The following is a 19,826-nucleotide window of genomic DNA, read 5'->3' on the forward strand; positions in this document are numbered from 1 at the left end:
CTGGGAAGGGCTCGGGATGATCGCATGGCACACACCACAGTCTTCAGCCTGGGAGTTAGACTCTGATATTTGGATATGAGATTTTGATTTGAGACGGACACTATGATGTTTTATGATACACGATTACGATTTTACTTATGATTCTGGATGGTTGATGGTTTTAATAATGTTTAAAAATGAAACTTTTGAGTTGTATTTTTGGGATGTTTCAGCAAGATTGATTTTTCTTTTCAAGTTGTGTCCACGTCATGGAGATTGAATCTCCACATCGTGATGTCAACCATTCAGCAGAAATGTTGTCTTCAATTTGTGACTTCTTTTGTTGTGGTTCGGGCTGTTTTAGCTCTTCTTAAAGGGCTTCCAGGAACTTACAAATAGTATCCTCTTCAGTGCCGATGACCATGACATGCGGTTGTGGCTTTTTCTCGGGAATTTGTAGAGATAATCTTTCATTAACCAATGTAGTTAATTGACCAAGTTGAGCTTCAATGTTTAGGATCGATGCTTGATGATTTTCTCAGTAAAGCTTGTTGATCTCTCATTAGAATTTGCTGGTCTCTTATTTCTGCATCGGTCTCATCATGTCGTTTTTTCGAAGCCTCCATGAATCTAGCTAGCATGGAATCTAAATCAATTTTCTTTTCAGGTTGTGGTTGCTCCTTTTGGTAAAAGTCTCGGCCAGTTTGCCTAAATATTTCTTCATTTTTCTTTTTATATTCATCATAAGGCAACCATTCTTTCTTTGGCTTCCTCCAATCTTCATCGTATTTGTCTCCACTTGAGTAACATATTTGAGCTTTCTTATTCCCGTCATCACCAAATGGAAATCTTTTGTTAAATGGGACCATTGCATCTTTTACAACCCACACGAATAGCATGTATGGATTGATCCATCTTTCTCATTCTTCTGTCCATATTATTCAACATAACTAACATAGTCTCCATGTCCTCTGAAGTGCCACTCACAATTCCTTTAGCTCCATCATGTGGAGGATTGTGATACTCACGTGAATGCTTAGAAAACTCTTCAATTAGCTCTTTAATTTTAGTTGGGTTTTTCTTCGTTAAAGGTTCTTGAGAATCAAGGAGTTTTCTTGTCATCACATTTACCCCATCATAGAAAATTGATACTTCCTGTTGCACATTAAGATCATTTTTGGGGCAATTTCGAAGTAATCCCTTGTAACGCTCCCATGCTTCATAAAGTGATTCACCCGGTTGTTGCTCAAAGTTAGCTATTGACTTCTTGAGTTTAGACACTTTTGATGGTGGGAAAAGTTGCTCTAAGAATTGTGCATGCATTTATGCCCATGTAGTAATGGCACCTGGTGGAAGTTCCTTCAACCAATCCTTAGCATCTCCTTTAAAAGTGACTGGAAGCATTCTCAATAACACTGTCTCGCATGGAACATTTGGAATGTAGAAGTAATACACGATGTCATTGACTTCAACAAGGTGTTTGTAAGCATCCTCATGATCTTTACCGGAAAATGGAACGTCTGTGACATCCCCATTTTCACGGCCAGAAAAGACCGATTTATTTATGCTTTATTTTGAAAATCAGAGTAACCTTTTAAAGAAAAGTTTTGCGGAATTTGTTCCCAGAAAAACATGATCAATACATTATCAAGCATTTCCGTAGAAACGTATTTTTTTCATTTTTAAAACATTGGGATGTCATCGTCAATACAGAAACAAAAGCATAAACAGACCTTACATTCTTTTACACTAGTGATCTACATCTCTTTTAAATCTCTCAGTGTAAAGTAGTTTCGTATCGACACCTGTGATACAAATAAAATTGAGTGGGTCAGGTTGGAAAACCTGGTGAGTACATAGGGATTTCAATCCCACAATGTTATATCATATATAATTTATAAATCACAAAATATACAATTTCACCATATATATAAGCAACTCTTACCCCACCCCATCGATCCTCCCAACGACACTATCCATACTCTCGGACCTTAAATTTTACCTCTTACTTAATCCATACTCTCGGATCTAATCCATGCTCTCGGATCAATGACTGTGCCCATTCCATACTCTCGGACTAGGGACAAATGTCTATGTCTAAATCCATACTCCCGGATTAATGACAAATAACTATGTCCTATCCATACTCCCGGACTAAGGACAACTGACCATGTCTTAATCCATACTCCCGGATTAATGACAATTGACTATGTCCAATCCATACTCTCGGACTAAGGACAATGAATATGTCTAATCCATGCTCTCGGATCAATGACATATTTTAAAGTTCTATTCTCTGTGTATACCAACTGTGACATCCCCATTTTCACGGCCAGAAAAGACCGATTTTGTTTATGCTTTATAAAAATCAGAGTACCTCTTTTAATAAAAACGTTGCGGAATTTGTTCCCAGAAAAACATGATAAATATGTTATCAAAGCATTTCCGAAGAAATTTATTTTTATCCATTTTAAAACATTTGGGATGTCATCGTCAATACAGAAACATAAGCATAAACAGATCTTACATTCATTTACACTAGTGATCTACATCTCTTTTAAATCCCTCAGTGTAAAGTAGCTTCATATCGACACATGTGATACAAATAAGCTTGAGTGGGCCAGGTTGGGAAACTTGGTGAGTACATAGGGTTTTCAACCCACAATAATTTAATTATTATGTTTAAACATCAAACAATCAACCCAATTACCCATCCCCATTATCTTCCTTACTCTTAAGGATCTACCCTAAGAATCATCTATCCTGCATTGGTTCATTTCGAATCCTATTGCTTCCAAGGTTTATATGATAGGCACTAAGTCCATAGTTGCCAATGCTTGTTCGTAAAGCCCTAATTCCATAGCTGCTAACGTTCATTCATCGGGTACTCAATCCATAGCTACCAGTGTTCAGCTAATAGGTACTAAATCCATAGCTACCAACGTTTATTTAACAGGTACTAAGTCCATACCTACCAACGTTTATCTAACAGGTACTAAGTCCATAGCTACCAATGTTTATTCAATAGGCAATAAGTCCATAGTTGTTGATGTTATTTGTTAAGCACTAAGTCTATAGCTGCCAATGTTCACTCATATCATCTTTCATCTCTCATCATTCATCTACCCATGTTTTACCCAACATATTTGTAGATATAAAATACATATACAGTTTAAATTATTTAAAACATGTATAAAATCGTTCATCCAGCATAGAAAGCAAGTATTCAAATAATATGCACACATAGCACGTAATTTATATAAAATACTTCATATCTATGTGTAAGATGAAAGTAACTACGCACTCACAACACGTAGTTTATATTAAATACTTCATATTGATGTGTAAGATGAAAGGGACTATGCACTCACTTGTTAAGGTGGTGATTCCGAACTCAGACAGCGCTTTGCTTCTTAAAAATAATTTCCTTCGACGAAACCTACTATTATTACCACTAGATTTTAGACTTATATTTACTGTGACTAATTATTAGTCTTATTATTATTATTATTATTATTATTATATAAGCGTTTAAACAATATTTTCCAACCACTATGTACAGACAGGGGCCAGACATAAAACACCGGAGGGCAGGACCATTTTGGCATATAGCACTTCTGAAATCCAACAACCCTATGCGGCCCTTTAAACCAGATTCCTCGTACCGCGAGTAGTTAAAAAGATATTATAACGACACTTATATAAGTCATAATAATAGCCCAAATATTTATTATAAGTTCATAATAACAATACTAATTTTAAATATAAGCTATATTAAAATAGGGTAACCATAACTTACTTACAAGAGGGTTTTAGCTAGGAGTCGTGCTTTGCAGGGGCAGAACTTCGTCGTTGAATCTTTCTAGGAAAGATTCGTGCAGCGCTTCAGCGCTCACCTTACTATACTAAAACTACAGAAAGAGAAGTCGAATCACGAAGGACCGAAATGCTCGGGGGATAAAAAGAGAAAGTCTCTTGAATCAAGAGAATGGTGCAAGAAATATGAGAGCCCAAGACTCTTTTTTATAGTAATTGAATTTACAAAAACTACCCTCCATAATTACTTAATGACCTTATAGTTATATAAACGTCTAAACACCCCTTCATAATACTATTTTAAATAGATTTAACGATATTTGTACTAAACTAATGTCGAAAGTACTCAACACTAGTCTTATAATAACCGCATCGTCAATACCTTTCTAATGATATATACATTTGTATATATATGTATACGTATATATGATTTATATTTTATTTTAATACGTAAATATGCTATTATAATTTGTAACTCGTTCATACGAACTCCGTGTTTGACACTCTTTATATCCACGTGTAGGTGGAAACGTACTCTACAACTTTCATTTAGACTCCGTCGGCTAATTTTGACTTTATTTTTAAAGTTATATTTTTAATAGGCCGGGACAGGAAAAGTCCGTTAAAAATTCATAACTTCTTCATCCGACGTCCGTTTTCGTCTGTATTTTTACCGTTGCGCTACTATTAATGATATCTTCAATTCTCATTTAGGTTGCGTTGGCCAAAAATCGATCGATCTAAAATTCGAATTTCGGGTTGTGCACTGCTATGCCAAATCTTAGAAAAATCATAATTTCCTCATACGAAGTCAGATTTTGACTTTATTTTTATGCACACTCTTGGTTTAACGTATATAACAACTTTCATTTAGATATCTAAGGCTAAAAATTAGTTTATCAAAAATTCACTTTTTACATCACGCGGCGTCGTGCCGGTTTTGCCGTAAAACTTCAACGGGCCATAACTTCTTCGTTATAACTCGGATTTCGGCGTTCTTTATATGTACGGAACCCTTGTAACATATACTATAAATTGGTTAAGATTAATCCTTCTAAATAATCTTCCATCAAAAACTCATTTTTGATGTTCATTGTCTCTAAATTGACTAGCCCATATCTGCGGGCGTTACAACGTCCTTAAGTGCGGAAAGAATATGTCCTTTAAGCTCGAATGTGGCGGTGGCGGGAATTGTGGGTTACACTAAACCTGGACCAGTGTCCTCTCGGATTCTCTTCTTGAACGTTCTCATAGAAATGTCGGCAATATCCGCCATTTTGTTTTTCGGCTCGTCTTCGGGCTCGCTCTCTTCTTTTTCTGATTCGGTTTCGGACTCGTATTCCGATTCTTGTGTATTAGTAGTTTGCTCAAATCTTTCAACCTTGATTTCGTCCTTAGAAGGATTGCTTAATTCTCCTACGTTCTTTCCTTTCTTTTTACCAAAAACCGATTTAAGATCTTTGAACAGTGATTTCTTTGGTGGGTTGGTTTCTCCTACGTCCTTATCCATCTTTTTACAAAGGGTTGGCTCTGGATCTTCAAGTGGTGGTATCAAAGGTGTGTTGGATCCACGGGTCATGTACTACTGCAATAAAAACGTAAAAACGAACAAAAAGTAATTAAAAACTCTTATTAAATGTTTACCACGACGCAGTAATGCTACCACGTCGTGTTGAAGAAGAAGAACTAAACAAAAGTTAAATACTAAATAAAATGTAAAACAACCTAATTCACGTCGTGAACTTGAGGTTCACGTCGTGAGTTCAGTAAATCAGGAAAAAAAATAATGCTAAAAGTTAACTTTTTGCAGGTTTAACACCACAAAAAGGAGCGATTAATCTAAAGCAATTAAATCTAAAAATAAATAGTCGTTCCCCGGCAACGGCACCAAAAACTTGATGCTTAAATAATTATGCTTTATCCTACTAATGAAACTAATTATTACCTAAGGCAGTGTACCTTATTGAAAATAGTATAGCTCAATAGACAGGTATCGAACATAGGGAACATATTTAATTAACTAATTTAACTACTAAAAACTAACCTAAAATCAACAAAAAGTTTAATTGGTTTTTATCTGATTTTGCAAGTTCAAACAAACTTAATTACTTAGCTAACAATTTAATCAATTACTAAAAACACTTTCATTTAGTTCGAATCCACTTCTCCTCTATGGTTAGCTATTGATTATGGATTATTAATGTTGGTTATCAATTATTATTTTAGTAGCAATTCAAGTCCAAATTTACTAATATTTTCACTAATTTATGTAAAACTATGTATGGCCATACATTAGCAAACACATAATCGGTTACAGAATGTACATAAGCTATGTAAGATGATCTAAATAAACACAATTGTGGTCAAAATTTATGTTCTCCAGCACAGCTAAATTAGTTACTTTTATCACTTATGTAAGATTGGGTCGATCCTAGCTCTAGCAATTTAATGGTCACTAAACTACTAGGTAACAATTTCATGTAATTTAATGTTCACTAAGCTACACAGAACCTGAATTCAAGCAATTAAAGCATCAAATATTAACATGCTAGGTAGAGATAAACTAAACCATAGAGTTAAAGCTTCATCTAGCTAAACGGAAGCTACTAGATTCAGCTACTCATGACTGATAACACAAACACGAATTCAATAATAAAATACATAATCATAGTGTACCAAACTAAGATGATGGATATAATCTTCAATATTTTGATCTTCAATTAAATCTCCTTCAATGAATGTTAAATCTCGGTTTTTCTGAACAATTCTTCTCCAGAAATCTCTTTGAAAATCTTCCAAACCTCTCCCAATCATGAAAGTGAATGAGTATATATAGTTTTGGGAATTTTTGCACTTCACGATGTGAACAGGGATTTCACGTTGTGATTTGAGATGAATCCTTATCGGGCAAGGACATTGACTTCCCGTGCACTTATCTTCTAGAACACTCACTCCACGTCGTGTAAATGATGGCCACGTCGTGATTTGAGCTTTTTGCAGGAATATTTCTTCTATTAATTCTTCAATCCACCAAAGTTCGACTTCTTGTCAACAATGGTCCTTATTCTTCAAGATTGTTCCTTTTGGCTGCAAATTATAATTTAATCTCATAAGTATCATATATCTTTGCAAATAACCAAAATATTAATAAAAATGTATTAAAATATTACCTAAAAATGTGTATAAATATGGAAATATCATGGGAGCAGATCACGATAGATTTCATTAAAAATTTGCCCAATACGGCAAAGGGTTTTGATGCTATCTGGTTGATAGTGGATTGTTTGACGAAAAGTGCTCACTTCTTAGCCATAAGTGAGGGCTCTTCTGCGGAGAAACTAGCTGAGATTTATGTTTGGGAGGTGGTGGCTTGGCATGGGGTGCCGACTTCTATTGTGTCGGATCGCGATGTTCGTTTTACTTCCAAGTTTTGGAAGATGTTTCATGAAGAGTTGGGTACCCGATTGCATTTCAGTACCGCCTATCATCCACAGACCGCCGGGAAGAGCGAGCGGACTATTCAGACGCTCGAGGATATGTTGCACGCCTGCATCATTGATTTTGGTGGGATTTGGGATCCTATCTTCCATTAACTGATTTTTCTTTTAATAACAACCATCATGCCAGCATTGGTATGCCTCCCTTTGAGCTTTTGTATGGGAGGAGGTGTCGGACTCCTATTTGTTGGGGCGAGTCGGATAGAGAGTCTTGGGAAGCACTGAGATAGTGCTCAAGACAACCGAGCTTATTCAGCAAGTCAAACAAAGATTGCTGACGGATCAGATTCGTCAGAAGAGTTACACGGACCGGCGACGCTCTAAGTTGGAATTTTGGGTGGGTGATTTGGTGCTTCTGAAAGTATCGCCATGGAAGGGGGTTATTCGATTTAGGAAGCGGGGCAAGTTGGGCCCCAGGTTTATTGGCCCTTTCATAGTGTTAGCATGTGTGGGAAAGGTGGCTTACCGGTTGGAGCTTCCTGAAGAGTTGAGTCAGATTCATGATACCTTCCATGTTTCCCAGTTGAGGAAGTGTGTAACTGACGAGATAGTTGTGGTTCCCTTGGAGGATATTTAGGTCGATGGTCGCTTCAATTACATCGAGAGGCCGGTGGAGATTCTGGATAGGAAGGTGAAGACCCTGAGGAACAAGGTGGTTAACAGTGGCAGCATCGGAAGGGCTCGGAGTGGACTTGGGAGCCTGAGGCGGAGATGCTTGAGCAATTCCCCGATTTGTTCCCTGAGGCTGACTTCAAGGGCGAAGTATGATTCTAGTGGGGGAGAATTGTAACATCCTCTATCAGGTATTTCCATTTTAGCCCTTCGCTTTACAATTGTTTGCATTATGGTCACTTACATTGGGCGTCCGAGCCTAGTACGTCGGGCGTAAGTCAGCGAGGAGTTCAACGCGGCGGAGGGAGTACATTGGGCGTACATATGAATAAGTCGGGCGTACTCGGCGGTGTTCCTAAACCCTAATTTTGAGTTGTGCCCCCTATTGAAACACATTATACCACCCTAGAACATTCATTAGCCAGCCTCTATTCCCTCTAAACCCTAGATATCGAACCCTATCTTTGTGAGTGAGATTTTGGAGCGTGTTTGTGATTCTTAAGCATTCTTGGTAGAGAAGGAAGTTCTTGGAGAAGAAGGTGGTGCATTCTATTCTTTGGATCTAGCTTCTATTTCACCTTGTACGTCTTTAGAAGATATAAAGTTTATACATTGGTGCTTTTCTTTCTAGATCTCTTAAAAAGGTTATTTATGAACTTTTTGTCCCAAGCTTGGATCTTTGTGAGTATAGTATACTCCATAGCATATTAGTTGTTCTTTCATGTCCTTTAGGACATCTAGAGTCATAAAAATGATTGCCTGAAGGTCCCTTTTTGTCCATGCAAGATTTTGGTGGTTTTGAGTATGGTTTAAGTTAGGGTTTTGAGGTTTAAGCCTATTTCATCCATGCAAAGGCTTAAAGTCATGAACTTTATGGGTTAAGAAAATCTCTTGAGGTCAGATCTGTGTTTGGGTTTCATGTCTTAATGATTAAGATGTTAGGAAGTGAATTTTGGGATCAGACAGCGTATGTTGAGCATACTCCTATATATGCCCAGCGTAGCCAAGCCTAACCCCGACCCATCTCATTCCTGGAGTACGCCGCGCGTAAGGAGCATACACCCAGCGTACGAGTTGGACTTGTTGACTTTTGCTGACTTTTGACTTTTGATCAAAATTTAAGGGTTTTGGACCATGGAAGGGAAAAATGTTCTTTTTCCCTTAAGGGGCATAGTTGTGGGATTTGGACTTGTGATTTGGTTTGATGACCTTAATTGATTAGCGTTACTTGTGTTTATTAGGCGGAGTCTAGTTCTGACAGTTCGGGAGTGAGATTTATCAATCATCAGTATGAGGTGAGTCTCCTCACTTATTCTTACATGTGTGGTAGAATAGTTGTTTATATGTACATGTGATGACCAGTTGGGTATAAGTGTTATTACTGTGTATGTGTTTTTTATATGTGTAGAGACTTCGGGTAGTCTCCAGGGTTGTTGATAACCTACGGGGCGTGTTGTTTGCCCATTGAGATTTCAGGTAGTCTCCAAGGTTGCTGATAACCTATAGTTGTTTTATGTGTTGTATTGTATGTGATATCTTGGGGAAGTCACTAAGCTTTGTGCTTACTGTTTTTGATTAATTGTGTTTCAGGTACTTCTGAGGATCGCGGGAAAGTAAAGGCTTGATTGTACACATTCGCATGGAGATTTTATTACTGGATGTTTTGGGACACTCTGATAATTTGTTGTGGATTTGTAATTGATATTATGGTTTTCATAGGACGGTTTTTATGAAAATTGTTTTTATGTGAAATTAAAAATGAAAAAAATGGTTTAAAATTTGAGGTGTTACACCTCTCTATTTATAAGGGAAGGATTTAAACCCTAACATATAATTATCAAGGCTCGGAATAATTATCTTTATCTTGGTAATTATACTAAAATTAAAATCATTTATCTACAACATTCCAGAATCTCCAGATTCATTTAATTAATTAAACTATTAATTAATTAACAATCTAGTCCTTATAAATAATTCTTTTTTCAGTTCTGCTCATATTTGTTCTTGCGTGTAACCCAAAATGACACTGTTATTTATAGTAATATTACCGACTTGTTGTGGCTATAGGCACCATTCTCCAATAGCTCCCACTTGCACTAGGAATCGATAATAGTCTAGTCCAATACTTACTATCAATAGACAATGAGTATGCAGTCCAATTGCAACTACTGTACTTATTGCCATTATGCAATACACACTTAGAATAGTGATTTCAAATTCCTTTGATCTTCACGATATATGTATGAACATGAGACGTGGATCAGAAGTCAATCTCAATGTTCAAGATTATGTTTCTCAATAGAGACATATGGTGACCTTATCAGACTGATTGTTTGATCTAATCAACGTAGTCTCGGCTCGGGCAAGCATTTGATTGTCAACACCAAATCATCGAGGGGCTCAGAGATATTTACTTCTCCTAATATGGTAAAAGGACCAAATACATTTTGACTATATAGGCTTGTACTATTCCTCATGCAATATCTAATCAGTTCCTGTATGGCTGCCAGTTACGAACAACGTTGGGGAAAAACCAAGATATAACAAATTGTAGAACAAAACCTCATGCATCTCCATTTGAAGAATATGAACTATAGTCATCTTAGAATTATTCATGACATAGTCCATGGAGTAATCTCTAAGTGTGGTTACTCCAATACTTAAAATCTCATATTTCAAGTACTCGTGAGTACTGGTTGCATGTTATACTATGTTCATCCATATGAACAATCTACTAATGCTACATGACAATTTTAAATCACTACTTACTTCCAAGAGTAGGACCGATTGTGGAAATTTTGAATTAATATTTTGGAAGTTGTTCTAAACATTAAAAAAACAAGAACATGGAATATATTAATGCAAATGGTAGAAAAAAGCTTATTATTAATACTCTAAAAACAATCACCAAATCAGTTAAAATACAATTTGTTATTAGTTCCAAAATATCAAACTACAAACTAAGTTATCAAATCAATTCACTAGAAAATCTAATCCCTATAGATCTAGTATGTGCATCATGTCTGCTCTGTGACAATGGTTTGGTGAGCAGATCAACTAGATTATCTTCAGATGCTACCCAACTCACTAAGATGTCTTCATCCTCCATGATCTTTTTGATATAGTAAAACTTTCTAAGTATATGTCTTGAGCTCTTGCGATCTTAGGGTTCTTTAGTCAGAGCGATTGCACGCTCGTTATCGCAAAAGATCTCAATTAGGTCAGATATGCTAGGAACAACACCCAAATCATTGATGAACTTCTTTAACCACATTGCCACTTTTGCGGCTTCACTAGTTGCAATATACTCCTACTTTGTCATCAAATCCACTATGGTCTCCTTCTTTGAACTTCTACAAGTCTATGATTCTCTATTAATTAAGAATACAAAACCCGACTGAGATCGAGAATTATCTCTATCAGTTTGGAAACTTACATCCACATAACCCTTTATGGTCGGTTCTTCATTACCACCATAGACCAAGAACATGTCCTTAGTTCTCCTAAGATACGTCAAAACGTTCTTGACCGTGATCCAATGAATTTTTGCAGGATTAGCTGTAAAGCCCGTAGATCGGGGCTAGTCAATTTAGAGACAATGAGTATCAAAAATGAGTTTTTGATGGAAGATTATTTAGAAGGATTAATCTTAATCAAGTTGTAGAATATGTCACAAGGGCTCCGTACATATAAAGAATGCAGAAATCCGAGTTATAACGAAGAAGTTATGACCCGTCGAAGTTTAGCGACAAAACCGGCACGGCACTACACGACGTAAATAGTGAATTTACGATAGAGGACTTTTTGGCCTTAGTGATATAAACAAAAGTTGTAGTATACGTTAAACCGAGAGCGTGCATAAAAAGAACGCCCAAATCTGACTTCGTATGAGGAAGTTATGATTTTTCTAAGATTTGGCATAGCAGTACACAACCTGAAATTCGAATTTTAGATCGATCAATTTTTGGCCAACGCAACCTAAATGAGAATTGAAGATCTCATTAATAGTAGCGCAACGGTAAAAAGACAGACGAAAACGGACGTCGGATGAAGAAGTTATGAATTTTTAACGGACTTTTCCTGTCCCGACCTGTTAAAAATATAACTTTAAAAATAAAGTCAAAATTAGCCGACGGAGTCTAAATGAAAGTTGTAGAGTACGTCTCCACCTACGCGTGGATATGAAGAGCGTCAAAAACGGAGTTCGTATGAACAAATTATAAATTATAATAGCATATTTACGTATTAAAATAAAGTATAAATCATATATACGTATACATATATATACAAATGTATATATCATTAGAAAGGTATCGACGATGCGGTTATTATAAGACTAGTGTTGAGTACTTTCGACATTAGTTTAGTACAAATATCGTTAAATCTATTTAAAATAGTATTATGAATGGGTGTTTAGTCGTTTATATAACTATAAGGTCATTAAGTAATTATGGAGGGTAGTTTTTGTAAACTCAATTACTATAAATAAGAGTATTGGGATCTCATATTTCTTGCACCATTCTCTTGATTGAAGAGTCTTTCTCTTCTTATCCCCCGAGCATTTCGGTCCCTCGTGATTCGACTTCTCTTTCTGTAGTTTTAGTATAGTAAGGTGAGCGCTGAAGCGCTGCACGAATCTTTCCTAGAAAGATTCAGCTACGAAGTTCTGCCCCTGCAGAGCACGACTCCTAGCTAAAACCCCCTTGTAAGTAAGTTATGCTTACCCTATTTTAATATAGCTTATATTTAAAATTAGTATTGTTATTATGAACTTATAATAAATATTTGGGCTATTATTATGACTTATATAAGTGTCGTTATAATATCTTTTTAACTACTCGCGGTACGGGGAATCTGGTTTAAAGGCCCGCATAGGGTTGTTGGATTTCAGAAGTGCTATATGCCAAAATGGTCCTGCCCTCCGGTGTTTTATGTCTGGCCCCTGTCTGTACATAGTGGTTGGAAAATATTGTTTAAACGCTTATATAATAATAATAATAATAATAATAATAATAATAATAATAATAATAATAATAAGACTAATAATTAGTCACAGTAAATATAAGTCTAAAATCTAGTGGTAATAATAGTAGGTTTCGTCGAAGGAAATTATTTTTAAGAAGCAAAGCGCTGTCTGAGTTCGGAATCACCACCTTAACAAGTGAGTGCATAGTCTCTTTCATCTTACACATCAATATGAAGTATTTAATATAAACTACGTGTTGTGAGTGCGTAGTTACTTTCATCTTACACATAGATATGAAGTATTTTATATAAATTACGTGCTATGTGTGCATATTATTTGAATACTTGCTTTCTATGCTGGATGAACGATTTTATACATGTTTTAAATAATTTAAACTGTATATGTATTTTATATCTACAAATATGTTGGGTAAAACATGGGTAGATGAATGATGATAGATGAAAGATGATATGAGTGAACATTGGCAGCTATAGACTTAGTGCCTAACAAATAACATTGGCAGCTATGGACTTGGTGCCTATCGAATAAACATTGGTAGCTATGGACTTAGTACCTGTTAGATAAACGTTGGTAGCTATGGACTTAGCACCTGTTAAATAAACGTTGGTAGCTATTGATTTAGTACCTATTATGTGACATCCCCATTTTCACGGCCAGAAAAGACTGATTTTGTTTATGCTTTATAAAAATCAGAGTACCTCTTTTAATAAAAAATGTTGCGGAATTTGTTCCCAGAAAAACATGATAAATACGTTATCAAAGCATTTCCGAAGAAATGTATTTTTGTTCATTTTAAAACATTTGGGATATCATCATTAATACATAAACATAAGCATAAACAGAACTTACATTCATTTACACTAGTGATCTACATCTCTTTAATCTCTCAGTGTAATGTAACTTCATATCGACACCTGTGATACAAATAAGCTTGAGTGAGTCAGGTTGGGAAACCTGGTGAGTACATAGGGTTTTTCAACCCACAATAATTTGATTATTATGTTTAAACATCAAACAATTAACCCAATTACCCATCCTCATTATCTTCCTTACTCTTAAGGATCTACCCTAAGAATCAACTATTTCTCGTTCATTTATTCCTAAGGATTATCCTAAGGAATAGGCACGAAATCCATCGTTGTCAGGGTTTACTCAACAGGCACTAAATCCATAGATGTCAGGGTTATCTCGTTTATCGACAGTATCGTTTCCGAGAATCCACTCGCAATACATGTCAATGGGTTTTTATCTCGTTTATCGACAGTATCGCTTCCGAGAATCCACTCGCAATACATGTCAATGGGTTTTTAGAGTACAGGTGGTGAATACACAGTTCAAATAACACCTACAGGTTGCGAGCCTGCTAGTGTTCCACTGGACTGTCTAGAATAGTCTGTGGTTGTTATCCATACTCTGCTAGATGACGGAGCCAACACTTGGGTAAAAGGCTTCTCTCATGGTTCACCTCTCACCCTTATCTCATGGTCTATATCACCTCTCATCATTTTTTTTGTCACACAGCAACTATTTCATCTATCCATGTTTTACCCAACACATTTTGTAGATATAAAATACATATACAGTTTAAATCATTTAAAACATGTATAAAAATCTTTCACCCATCACAGACGGCAAGTATACAGACAATATGCACACATAGCACGTAATTTATATTAAATACTTCATATCTATGTGTAAGATGAAAGTAACTATGCACTCACTTGATAAAGTGATGATTCCAAACTCGGGCAGCGCTTCGCTTCTAACTATTCTATTTTCCTCCGACGAAACCTAGTATTATTACCACTAGATTTTAGTCTAATATTTACCGTGACTAATTATTAGTCTTAGCATTATTATTATTATTATTATTATTATTATTATTATTATTATTATTATTATTATTATTATTATTATATAAGCGTTTAAACAATATTTTCCAACCACTATGTACAGACAGGGGCCAGACATAAAACACCGGAGGGCAGGACCATTTTGGCATATAGCACTTTTGAAATCCAACAACCCTATGCGGCCCTTTAAACCAGATTCTACGTGTCGCGAGTAGGTAAAAAGATATTATAACGACACTTATATAACTCATAATAATAACTCAAATAATTATTATAAGGTCCTAATAACGTTACTATATTTAAATAAAAGCTATATTAAAAATTAGGTAGGCGTATCTTACCTACGAGGGGGTTTGGCTAGAAGTCGGGCTCTGCAGCGGCAGGACTTCCGAGCCGAAAGCTCTTCTTCTCGGAGCCGTCGAGCGCTGCGCTAGGGGAGTTTTTGGGAGGTTTAGAGAGAGTGTAGAGAGAACAAAGAATGGGAAATGTATGAAGAAAATGAGGGTGGGAGAGGTTCTATTTATAGGGTGAAATATGGCTGAACTTGGTGCCACATGTCACCATCTGGTGGCAAGACTTTGGGAGAAAGCAATGGCCAAGATTGTGCCACATCACTCATTTTCGCACAGCACACTTCCGACTTCTAAAATCCGTAACTTTCGCATACGAGCTCTGTTTTTGACGTTCTTTATATCCACGTGTAGGTAAAAATAAGATCTACAACTTTCCTTTTGACTCCATCGGCTAATTCTCGACCGATCTTAAATTTAACAGTACAAGAAGATTAGAATGTTAAATGACCGCGAAGAATTCGTAACTCCTTCATACGGACTCCGTTTTCGTCTGTCTTTTTATAGTTTAGTTCCTATTAATGAGATCTTCAACTCTCATTTATGTCGCGTAGGCCAAAAACCGCTCGAACTAAAATTCGAGTTTCGGGTCGTGCACTGCTAGGCCAAATCTTAAAAAATTCATAAATTCCTTATACGAAGTCAGATTTGGGCATTCTTTTTATGGACGCTCTCGGTTTAACGTATACTACAACTTTGGTTTAGATTACTAAGGCCAAAAATTCCTCTATCGTAAATTCACTATTTTACGTTTCCCGGTGCCGTGCCAGTTTTGCTGCGAAACTTCGACGGGCCATAACTTCTTCGTTATAACTCGGATTTCGGCGTTCTTTATATGTACGGAACCTTTGTAACATATACTACAACTTGGTTAAGATTAATCCTTCTAAATAATCTTCCATCAAAAACTCAGTTTTGATGCTCATTATCTCTAAATTGACTAGTCCGGATCTACGGGCGTTACATATTAGCTGAACACTGGTAGCTATGGATTTAGTACCCAATGAATGAACTTTAGCAACTATGGAATTAGTGTTTTATGAATAAGCATTGGCAGCTATGGACTTAGTGCCTATCATATAAACCCTGGAAGCAATGGGCTTCAAAATGAACGAATGCAGGATAGATTATTCTTAAGGTAGATCCTTAAGAGTAAGGAAGATAATGGGGATGGGTAATTGGGTTGATTGTTTGATGTTTAAACATAATAATTAAATTATTGTGGGTTGAAAACCCTATGTACACACCAGGTTTACCAACCTGACCCACTCAAGCTTATTTGTATCACAGGTGTCGATATAAAGCTACTTTACACTTAGGGATTTAAAAGAGATGTAGATCACTAGTGTAAATGAATGTAAGATCTGTTTATGCTTATGTTTCTGTATTGACGATGACATCCCAAATGTTTTAAAATGGATAAAAATACATTTCTTCGGAAATGCTTTGATAACGTATTTATCATGTTTTTCTGGGAACAAATTCCGCAACGTTTTTATTAAAAGAGGTATTCTGATTTTTATAAAGCATAAACAAAATCGGTCTTTTCTGGCCGTGAAAATAGGGATGTCACATTAGCCTAAAAACAACTCGTCGTGCTCAAGGTGCATGAAACGTCAGGCCTAGTACATATCATGGCGTACATTATCGATCCTACAGCAGAAGTATATGGGACTTGACTCATTATATTCAGTTCTTCACTAGTTCTGAGACATGGAGTCTTACTCAATATCATGCCATGTTGCATAGGTACAAGTCATCTCTTCGAGTTTTCCATCTTAAATTTCTTCAAGATTTTGTCTAAGTATGTACTTTGGCTTAGTCCAATTAATCGCCTAGATCTATCTATATAGATCTTAATACCAAGTATGTATGTTGCATCTCCCATGTCTTTCATATCGAAACATTTCCCAAACCAAGCTTTAACACTTTGCAAAGTTGGGATGTCATTTCCTATGAGTAGCATATCATCGACATACATAACAAGAAAGACTACAATGCTCCTACTAGATCTATCATACACATTGTTCATCTTCATTTCTTAAGAAACCAAACTCTTTGATCTTCTCATCGAAACAGATGTTCCGCCTACGAGATGCTTGTTTGAGTCCATAAATGGATTTAACATGCTTGCACACTCTATTCGGATATTTGGACTGTACAAAACCTTCTAGTTTTATCATGTAAACATCCTCAATCAGTTTCCCATTAAGGAAAGCGGTATTTACATCCATTTGCCATATTCATAGTCATGGAAAGTGGCTACGGCAAGTAGTATCCTAATAGATTTGATCATTGCTACTGGCGAGAAAGTCTCATCATAGTCAATTCCTTACGTTTGAGTATAACCTTTTGCAACCAGTCGAGCTTTGCACATGTGTACATTCTCATCCATATCGGTATTCTTCTTGAAGACCCATTTACACCCCAACGGTTCTAGTGTCAGGTGCATGATCAACCAAATTCCAAAATTTGTTATCGTACATGGATTGAATCTCGCTCTCCATTTCCTTTTTTCCATTTTGCAGCATCTAGGCTCGTCATGGCTTCCAGATAGTTGCACGGTTTATTATCACCTAACAGGTTGCCATCCTCCTCTGTAATATGGAAACCATAGAACTCGGGTGGACGACGCTCCATATCAGATCTACAAGGTGGAGGTAGAAGGATGTAGGATTCCTCAACAGGTTCTTGAACCTCCTATTGAGGGCTAGTGCTAACTTCAGGTTCTTTATTGGTCGATTTTTGAATATCATCAAGATCGATTTGGCTCCCACTAGCTCCTTGAGATATCATTTCCCTCTCTCAGAAGATTGCCCTTTGAGTAACAATGATTTTGTTCTCATTAGGCTTGTAAAACAAGTATCCAAACGAATCTTTGGGATTACAAACGAAGTAACACCTCTTGAATTTGGGTTCATGTTTATCGAGCGCTTCGTGGCGAACGAAAGCCTCACAACCACAAACTCTAATTCGTGCAAGAGAGGGACGAGTCCATTTCCACATCTCTAATAGTATCTTAGATACCTTCTTAGTTGGTACAAGGTTTAGAATGTAAGTAGCAGTTTCTAAGGCACAGCCCCATAAACTTATTGGAAGTGTAGCACGGGTCATCATAGATCGAACCATGTCTAATAAGGTTCGATTTTTCCTTTCAAACACACAATTGTGTTGTTTCTTGATGGAGCAAGTTGTGAAACTATTCCACAACTCCTAAGATTATCGTAGAATTCATCACTAAGATATTCTTCGCCTCTATCAGATCAAAATATCTTGATTTTCTTGTCTAGTTGGTAAAACTTCATCCCAAGTTTGTGAAACACACAAATAGAAAAATACAAAGCACCACGATTAATTGGATAACAAGTATGATTGGTATACAAAATCGGAAGTATGTCGTTATATTTGGTTCAAATTTTCAAACTACAATGCCTTAACAAGAGAAAAATATATATATGTGTTTTAACAAAAAGAAATGAAAATATGTTGCTAGACACACAAATAAATAAAAGAATATTCATTTCTCCATGTCCCCTATTAAAAGAATATTCATTTCTCCATGTCCCCTACTAAAAGAATATTCATTTCTCCATGTCCCCTGCTAAACGGAGAAGAACATTGCAAAATGCTCAAAATGCCTTTGTTTTGAGCATTTCGCAATGTTTTTCCCCATTACGTAGTTGGCACTAAGAAATTTGTGGTTATATGCATTTTTTCCCCTCAATTTTGAGATATTTTTTTGGAAAAAACTTGAAAGTTTAGACTTTATTTGTCTTTTTTTTTCTTATATAAATTTTGTCTTGAATATTAGTTAGATTTTAACCCTTTTAGATTCGTATTTGCTAATGATGCATTTTCCAATAATATCTTACATAGTATGGTCTCTCCCTATTAGGCCGGACGGAGTGATGCGGAAACAGTGTGCGGGACTCATTCCCGCTCGGAGGAACACCGCACCGGCGGTGCGGGATAGGAGGCGCGGGGAGGAGGTGGGGGGAGGGGTTGCCGCACTCTCTCTTCTTGTAAGTGGCTGAAATTTGTTTTTTTTTTCTTTTTTTTTTAGTTGCAGGTTTTAACGAGGAAGAAGATGAAAGTTTTTGGAAATGGCATCTTTGGCCCCTATGTTTTGGTCTTATGGCAGAATACACCCAGTTTTGAATTCTCTTCACAAAAATAGTTTTTGAAAATTACAAAATAGACCCTATATTTTTAATTTTCTACTAATTTAAATATTAGGTTTAATGTAATTTTTATTTTAATTAATTAAATGCTTTTTATTTTTAATTAATTTTATTGGTCGTTTTTAATTTAAAAATTATAAATCATAAATATTAATTAATTTTATTTAAAAAAAAAGTGAAGGAAGGGCTTTCCACCCATTCATTGGGTTTTAGGTGAAGGAAAGAAAAGTGAGGGAAAGGAGGATATGGCCCACAAAAAGTGAGGGAAGCTTCCCTCTCATACCCTCCGGTCTTATGGATTTGGGTCCATTCATGGCGACCTATGGCTTCACGTTACCGTCTTATTCACAACTCCGTCATATCCACCTTTCAAATTTATTAACTTTTAAATTAGATCATGTCGTACTGCACATGTATACAACTATTATATATAAAAAATGACCTACTTTATATTTATCTATAATTTTTTATTATATTAGAAACGTTTCATTTGCCCTCCCCATTTCATTAGCCTTTCCATTTAGTTTTACCATCACAAAGAAACCCAAACA

General features: G+C 36.1%; 1 non-coding gene across 1 annotated transcript; it reads left to right on the forward strand.

Moving 5' to 3' along the window:
- The first annotated feature begins 1,147 nt into the window (after positions 1–1,147).
- On the forward strand, positions 1,148–1,254 carry LOC145127987 (small nucleolar RNA R71). The gene has a single exon (XR_013716590.1). It is a non-coding gene; the product is annotated as a small nucleolar RNA R71 (small nucleolar RNA).
- Positions 1,255–19,826: the final 18,572 nt, after the last annotated feature.

This window comes from Lactuca virosa, chromosome 7 (assembly GCF_052849685.1).
Source record: "Lactuca virosa cultivar CGN04683 chromosome 7, Lactuca_virosa_CGN04683_v6, whole genome shotgun sequence".
In the NCBI taxonomy this organism is placed as follows: Eukaryota; Viridiplantae; Streptophyta; class Magnoliopsida; order Asterales; family Asteraceae; genus Lactuca; species Lactuca virosa.